The 8,851-nt window shown below is 41.9% G+C and overlaps 1 protein-coding gene across 7 annotated transcripts in view; it reads right to left on the bottom strand.

The window, feature by feature from the left end:
• The window catches only part of LOC148385947 (uncharacterized), a 34,046-nt gene that overhangs the window by 19,875 nt on the left and 5,320 nt on the right, over positions 1-8,851 (bottom strand). For 4 of the 7 annotated variants that reach the window (XR_015863098.1, XR_015863096.1, XR_015863099.1 and 1 more), the window contains exons 1-2: positions 175-669; positions 14-100 (exon numbers count right to left, since the gene is read on the bottom strand). The exons of 1 other annotated variant lie outside the window; for it this stretch is intronic. The gene's annotated coding sequence lies outside the window, so the exon portion shown is untranslated. Of the gene's footprint in view, positions 1-13; positions 101-174; positions 670-947; positions 1,056-8,851 lie in introns of those variants that run through there. 2 more of the 7 variants (XR_015863097.1, XR_015863101.1) reach the window with 2 other exon arrangements.

Genomic DNA, 8,851 nt, shown 5'->3' with positions numbered 1-8,851 from the left:
ACTCTCAACTCACCTCTCTTTTTGGCAGACTTTTCATTACTTGGGCCACGAGATGCGGAGGTACAAGAGGTCACTTCTATGACTTCTGGGATCAGCCCATCTGAAATGATGATTTTAAAGTACAGAAAAAATACATACAGTATAGCAATATTCTAAAACAAAAATTAACTGCACCTGTATAAGAATGCTTGGTCAAATTTAATATACTCTTGTTTTGAGCAGATTGATTTGCAGAGGTACAGAGCAGTCCTTTTGGGAATCATTGTCAGTATCATCACTGTCTGAGTAGTCCACTTTGAGAAACTCCTTTGATAATTGATAGCTCTATGGAGGGAATTAAAAGAAATGTGTTGTTAGTTTCTGCAAGCTACTCTTATATGCTGTATTAATATAAAGACTAGAATTTCTTTGCTCAAAATAATTAAAATTTCTGTCCAATATCTTAACTGGTAGATGACCGGTGCTGTACACATCCTCTGAAATATGCCAAAACCTTATATCACATTCAATGCACAGGAAATTTTACATATAAAACATGGAAAAGGCTCCAAAATTTACAACAAAGAAGCCACAAGAAACCATATTTCAGAAATCTGTTATGTGTGTGTGAATGATTGGCTTTGTTGGAATAACCATGACAACCTTAAATCCATACGGAGGGCCTCACAAGTAGCCATCAGAAATCTGTTATGTGTGTGTGAATGATTGGCTTGGTTGGACACCCATGGGCGCATGTTTCAACAAGCCATCTATAGGTGTGTGTGCCACTGGTTCGTTTGGGCTCTATGAGGAGAACCACTAAAACCGTGTGATCCAATGGTTGGCTGAATGCTGTTTAAGGTACCTTCTGACTAAAGAACAGCTTTCCAACTAAAAGCTGTAAACTAAGAGAACAAGAAAAGGTCTACAAAGTTTATTTCTTACAACAAAGTCTAACTGAATGTTACCTGTTGGCTGGCATCTTGTTTGATGTTATCATCAGGGTCAAAGTCCTGCCAAGTTCTGGCTGGTTCAGGCAGCGCACCGTCAACAGGAGCCTGAGAGCCTGTCACCTGGAATTAAAACCACAAATAACTTACCAACATCATACAGACACCACAAATGACAGACTCAAGACCTGTAGAGTTAAATCATGTGAAGTTAGTCCCCAAAACCAAACAAGCTTTTCTAACTAAAGTGTTCCAGTCAGTACTGGATGTCTAATCAGGTCCTATGACAGCATCTTTATGGATGTAGTGGAGCATCATTAAGCATGACACTTCAGCCATTTAGCTGTTGAGGATGTGTGGAACTATAGCTGTAATATAATCAGCCTCCATAATGTCCATAACCAAAATATGATCTAAAAACATGAGACAACCTTCGATCCATACGGAGGGCCCCACAAGTAGCCATCAGAAATCTGTTATTATGTGTGTGTGAATGATTGGCTTGGTTGGAATAACCAAGACAACTTTAGATCCATACGGAGGGCCCCACAAGTAGCCATCAGAAATCTGTTATGTGTGTGTGAGAATGATTGGCTTGGTTGGACACCCATGGGCGCATGTTTCAACAATCCATCTATGGGTGTGTGTGCCACTGGTTCGTTTGGGCTCTATGAGGAGAACCACTAAAACCGTGTGATCCAATGGTTGCCTGAATGCTGTTTAAGGTACCTTCTGACTAAAGAACAGCTTTCCAACTAAAAGAACAAGAAAAGGTCTACGAAGTTTATTTCTTACAACAAAGTCTAACTGAATGTTACCTGTTGGCTGGCATCTTGTTTGATGTTATCATTAGGGTCAGAGTCCTGCCAAGTTCTGGCTGGTTCAGGCAGCGCACCGTCAACAGGAGCCTGAGAGCCTGTCACCTGGAATTAAAACCACAAATAACTTACCAACATCATACAGACACCACAAATGACAGACTGAAGACCTGTAGAGTTAAATCATGTGAAGTTAGTCCCCAAAACCAAACAAGCTTTTCTAACTAAAGTGTTCCAGTCAGTTCTGGATGTCTAATAAGGTCCTATAACAGCATCTTTATGGATGTAGTGGAGCATCCTTCAGCATGACACTTTAGCTGTTTAGCTGTTGAGGATGTGTGGAACTATAGCTGTAATATAATCAGCCTCCATAATGTCCATAACCAAAATATGATCTAAAAACATGAGACAACCTTCGATCCATACGGAGGGCCCCACAAGTAGCCATCAGAAATCTATTATGTGTGTGTGAATGATTGGCTTGGTTGGAATAACCAAGACAACTTTAGATCCATACGGAGGGCCCCACAAGTAGCCATCAGAAATCTGTTATGTGTGTGTGAATGATTGGCTTGGTTGGACACCCATGGGCGCATGTTTCAACAATCCATCTATGGGTGTGTGTGCCACTGGTTCGTTTGGGCTCTATGAGGAGAACCACTAAAACCGTGTGATCCAATGGTTGCCTGAATGCTGTTTAAGGTACCTTCTGACTAAAGAACAGCTTTCCAACTAAAAGAACAAGAAAAGGTCTACGAAGTTTATTTCTTACAACAAAGTCTAACTGAATGTTACCTGTTGGCTGGCATCTTGTTTGATGTTATCATTAGGGTCAGAGTCCTGCCAAGTTCTGGCTGGTTCAGGCAGCGCACCGTCAACAGGAGCCTGAGAGCCTGTCACCTGGAATTAAAACCACAAATAACTTACCAACATCATACAGACACCACAAATGACAGACTGAAGACCTGTAGAGTTAAATCATGTGAAGTTAGTCCCCAAAACCAAACAAGCTTTTCTAACTAAAGTGTTCCAGTCAGTTCTGGATGTCTAATAAGGTCCTATAACAGCATCTTTATGGATGTAGTGGAGCATCCTTCAGCATGACACTTTAGCTGTTTAGCTGTTGCGGATGTTTGGAACTATAGCTGTAATATAATCAGCCTCCATAATGTCCATAACCAAAATATGATCTAAAAACATGAGACAACCTTCGATCCATACGGAGGGCCCCACAAGTAGCCATCAGAAATCTGTTATTATGTGTGTGTGAATGATTGGCTTGGTTGGAATAACCAAGACAACTTTAGATCCATACGGAGGGCCCCACATGTAGCCATCAGAAATCTGTTATGTGTGTGTGAATGATTGGCTTGGTTGGACACCCATGGGCGCATGTTTCAACAATCCATCTATGGGTGTGTGTGCCACTGGTTCGTTTGGGCTCTATGAGGAGAACCACTAAAACCGTGTGATCCAATGGTTGGCTGAATGCTGTTTAAGGTACCTTCTGACTAAAGAACAGCTTTCCAACTAAAAGCTGTAAACTAAGAGAACAAGAAAAGGTCTACAAAGTTTATTTCTTACAACAAAGTCTAACTGAATGTTACCTGTTGGCTGGCATCTTGTTTGATGTTATCATCAGGGTCAGAGTCCTGCCAAGTTCTGCCTGGTTCAGGCAGCGCACCGTCAACAGGAGCCTGAGAGCCTGTCACCTGGAATTAAAACCACAAATAACTTACCAACATCATACAGACACCACAAATGACAGACTCAAGACCTGTAGAGTTAAATCATGTGAAGTTAGTCCCCAAAACCAAACAAGCTTTTCTAACTAAAGTGTTCCAGTCAGTTCTGGATGTCTAATCAGGTCCTATAACAGCATCTTTATGGATGTAGTGGAGCATCCTTCAGCATGACACTTTAGCCGTTTAACTGTTGAGGATGTGTGGAACTATAGCTGTAATATAAATCAGCCTCCATAATGTCCATAATCAAAATATGATCTAAAAACATGAGACAACCTTCGATCCATACGGAGGGCCCCACAAGTAGCCATCAGAAATCTGTTATTATGTGTGTGTGAATGATTGGCTTGGTTGGAATAACCAAGACAACTTTAGATCCATACGGAGGGCCTCACAAGTAGCCATCAGAAATCTGTTATGTGTGTGTGAATGATTGGCTTGGTTGGACACCCATGGGCGCATGTTTCAACAAGCCATCTATAGGTGTGTGTGCCACTGGTTCGTTTGGGCTCTATGAGGAGAACCACTAAAACCGTGTGATCCAATGGTTGGCTGAATGCTGTTTAAGGTACCTTCTGACTAAAGAACAGCTTTCCAACTAAAAGCTGTAAACTAAGAGAACAAGAAAAGGTCTACAAAGTTTATTTCTTACAACAAAGTCTAACTGAATGTTACCTGTTGGCTGGCATCTTGTTTGATGTTATCATCAGGGTCAAAGTCCTGCCAAGTTCTGGCTGGTTCAGGCAGCGCACCGTCAACAGGAGCCTGAGAGCCTGTCACCTGGAATTAAAACCACAAATAACTTACCAACATCATACAGACACCACAAATGACAGACTCAAGACCTGTAGAGTTAAATCATGTGAAGTTAGTCCCCAAAACCAAACAAGCTTTTCTAACTAAAGTGTTCCAGTCAGTTCTGGATGTCTAATCAGGTCCTATAACAGCATCTTTATGGATGTAGTGGAGCATCCTTCAGCATGACACTTTAGCCGTTTAGCTGTTGAGGATGTGTGGAACTATAGCTGTAATATAATCAGCCTCCATAATGTCCATAACCAAAATATGATCTAAAAACATGAGACAACCTTCGATCCATACGGAGGGCCCCACAAGTAGCCATCAGAAATCTGTTATTATGTGTGTGTGAATGATTGGCTTGGTTGGAATAACCAAGACAACTTTAGATCCATACGGAGGGCCCCACAAGTAGCCATCAGAAATCTGTTATGTGTGTGTGAATGATTGGCTTGGTTGGACACCCATGGGCGCATGTTTCAACAATCCATCTATGGGTGTGTGTGCCACTGGTTCGTTTGGGCTCTATGAGGAGAACCACTAAAACCGTGTGATCCAATGGTTGGCTGAATGCTGTTTAAGGTACCTTCTGACTAAAGAACAGCTTTCCAACTAAAAGAACAAGAAAAGGTCTACGAAGTTTATTTCTTACAACAAAGTCTAACTGAATGTTACCTGTTGGCTGGCATCTTGTTTGATGTTATCATTAGGGTCAGAGTCCTGCCAAGTTCTGGCTGGTTCAGGCAGCGCACCGTCAACAGGAGCCTGAGAGCCTGTCACCTGGAATTAAAACCACAAATAACTTACCAACATCATACAGACACCACAAATGACAGACTGAAGACCTGTAGAGTTAAATCATGTGAAGTTAGTCCCCAAAACCAAACAAGCTTTTCTAACTAAAGTGTTCCAGTCAGTTCTGGATGTCTAATAAGGTCTTATAACAGCATCTTTATGGATGTAGTGGAGCATCCTTCAGCATGACACTTTAGCCGTTTAACTGTTGAGGATGTGTGGAACTATAGCTGTAATATAATCAGCCTCCATGATGTCCATAATCAAAATATGATCTAAAAACATGAGACAACCTTCGATCCATACGGAGGGCCCCACAAGTAGCCATCAGAAATCTGTTATTATGTGTGTGTGAATGATTGGCTTTGTTGGAATAACCAAGACAACTTTAGATCCATACGGAGGGCCCCACAAGTAGCCATCAGAAATCTGTTACGTGTGTGTGAATGATTGGCTTGGTTGGACACCCATGGGCGCATGTTTCAACAATCCATCTATGGGTGTGTGTGCCACTGGTTCGTTTGGGCTCTATGAGGAGAACCACTAAAACCGTGCGATCCAATGGTTGGCTGAATGCTGTTTAAGGTACCTTCTGACTAAAGAACAGCTTTCCAACTAAAAGCTGTAAACTAAGAGAACAAGAAAAGGTCTACAAAGTTTATTTCTTACAACAAAGTCTAACTGAATGTTACCTGTTGGCTGGCATCTTGTTTGATGTTATCATCAGGGTCAGAGTCCTGCCAAGTTCTGCCTGGTTCAGGCAGCGCACCGTCAACAGGAGCCTGAGAGCCTGTCACCTGGAATTAAAACCACAAATGACTTACCAACATCATACAGACACCACAAATGACAGACTCAAGACCTGTAGAGTTAAATCATGTGAAGTTAGTCCCCAAAACCAAACAAGCTTTTCTAACTAAAGTGTTCCAGTCAGTTCTGGATGTCTAATCAGGTCCTATAACAGCATCTTTATGGATGTAGTGGAGCATCATTAAGCATGACACTTCAGCCTTTTAGCTGTTGAGGATGTGTGGAACTATAGCTGTAATATAATCAGCCTCCATAATGTCCATAACCAAAATATGATCTAAAAACATGAGACAACCTTCGATCCATACGGAGGGCCCCACAAGTAGCCATCAGAAATCTGTTATTATGTGTGTGTGAATGATTGGCTTGGTTGGAATAACCAAGACAACTTTAGATCCATACGGAGGGCCTCACAAGTAGCCATCAGAAATCTGTTACGTGTGTGTGAATGATTGGCTTGGTTGGACACCCATGGGCGCATGTTTCAACAAGCCATCTATAGGTGTGTGTGCCACTGGTTCGTTTGGGCTCTATGAGGAGAACCACTAAAACCGTGTGATCCAATGGTTGGCTGAATGCTGTTTAAGGTACCTTCTGACTAAAGAACAGCTTTCCAACTAAAAGCTGTAAACTAAGAGAACAAGAAAAGGTCTACAAAGTTTAGTTCTTACAACAAAGTCTAACTGAATGTTACCTGTTGGCTGGCATCTTGTTTGATGTTATCATCAGGGTCAAAGTCCTGCCAAGTTCTGGCTGGTTCAGGCAGCGCACCGTCAACAGGAGCCTGAGAGCCTGTCACCTGGAATTAAAACCACAAATAACTTACCAACATCATACAGACACCACAAATGACAAACTCAAGACCTGTAGAGTGAAATCATGTGAAGTTAGTCCTCAAAACCAAACAAGCTTTTCTAACTAAAGTGTTCCAGTCAGTTCTGGATGTCTAATCAGGTCCTATAACAGCATCTTTATGGATGTAGTGGAGCATCCTTCAGCATGACACTTTAGCCGTTTAGCTGTTGAGGATGTGTGGAACTATAGCTGTAATATAATCAGCCTCTATAATGTCCATAACCAAAACATGATCTAAAAACATGAGACAACCTTCGATCCATACGGAGGGCCCCACAAGTAGCCATCAGAAATCTGTTATTATGTGTGTGTGAATGATTGGCTTGGTTGGAATAACCAAGACAACTTTAGATCCATACGGAGGGCCTCACAAGTAGCCATCAGAAATCTGTTATGTGTGTGTGAATGATTGGCTTGGTTGGACACCCATGGGCGCATGTTTCAACAAGCCATCTATAGGTGTGTGTGCCACTGGTTCGTTTGGGCTCTATGAGGAGAACCACTAAAACCGTGTGATCCAATGGTTGGCTGAATGCTGTTTAAGGTACCTTCTGACTAAAGAACAGCTTTCCAACTAAAAGCTGTAAACTAAGAGAACAAGAAAAGGTCTACAAAGTTTAGTTCTTACAACAAAGTCTAACTGAATGTTACCTGTTGGCTGGCATCTTGTTTGATGTTATCATCAGGGTCAAAGTCCTGCCAAGTTCTGGCTGGTTCAGGCAGCGCACCGTCAACAGGAGCCTGAGAGCCTGTCACCTGGAATTAAAACCACAAATAACTTACCAACATCATACAGACACCACAAATGACAGACTCAAGACCTGTAGAGTGAAATCATGTGAAGTTAGTCCCCAAAACCAAACAAGCTTTTCTAACTAAAGTGTTCCAGTCAGTTCTGGATGTCTAATCAGGTCCTATAACAGCATCTTTATGGATGTAGTGGAGCATCCTTCAGCATGACACTTTAGCTGTTTAGCTGTTGAGGATGTGTGGAACTATAGCTGTAATATAATCAGCCTCTATAATGTCCATAACCAAAATATGATCTAAAAACATGAGACAACATTTGATCCATACGGAGGGCCCCACAAGTAGCCATCAGAAATCTGTTATTATGTGTGTGTGAATGATTGGCTTGGTTGGAATAACCAAGACAACTTTAGATCCATACGGAGGGCCCCACAAGTAGCCATCAGAAATCTGTTATGTGTGTGTGCATGATTGGCTTGGTTAGACCCCCATGGACGCATGTTTCAAAAATCCATCAATAAGTGTTTGTGCCACTGGTTCGTTTGGGCTCCATGAGGAGAACCACAAAAACCATGCGATCCAATGGTTGGCTGAATGCTGTTTAAGGTACCTTCTGACTAATGAACAGCTTTCCAACTAAAAGTTGTAAACTAAGAGAACAAGAAAAGGTCTACAAAGTTTATTTCTTACAACAAAGTCTAACTGAATGTTACCTGTAGGCTGCCATCTTGTTTGATCCTATCATAAGGGTAAGAGTCCTGCCAAGTTCTGGCTGGTTCAAGCAGCGCACCATCAACAGCCTGAGAGCCTGTCACCTGGAATTAAAACCACAAATAACTTACCAACATCATACAGACGCCACAAATGACAGACTCAAGACCTGTATAGTTAATCATGTGAAGTTAGTCCCCAAAACCAAACAAGCCCTTCTAACTAAAGTGTTCCAGTCAGTTCTGGATGTCTAATCAGGTCCTCTAACAGCATCTTTATGGATGTAGTGGAGCATCATTAAGCATGACACTTCAGCCATTTAGCTGTTGAGGATGTGTGGAACTATAGCTGTAATATAATCAGCCTCCATAATGTCCGTAACCACAAGTATGATCTAAAAACATGAGACAACCTTCGATCCATACGGAGGGCCCCACAAGTAGCCATATTTAGGAAATCTGTTATGTGTGTGTGAATGATTATCTTGGTTGGAATAACCAAAACAACCTTAGATCCATAAGGAGGGCCCCACAAGTATCCATCAGAAATCTGTTAAGTGTGTGTGAATGATTGGCTTGGTTAGACCCCCATGGACGCATGTTTCAACAATCCATCTATCGGTGTGTGTGCCACTGGTTCG

The sequence above is a fragment of the Syngnathus floridae genome, chromosome 15, assembly GCF_059516105.1.
Source record: "Syngnathus floridae isolate MCC-2025c chromosome 15, RoL_Sflo_1.0, whole genome shotgun sequence".
NCBI lineage: Eukaryota > Metazoa > Chordata > Actinopteri > Syngnathiformes > Syngnathidae > Syngnathus > Syngnathus floridae.
This window is presented reverse-complemented; position numbering and strand designations above follow the sequence as displayed.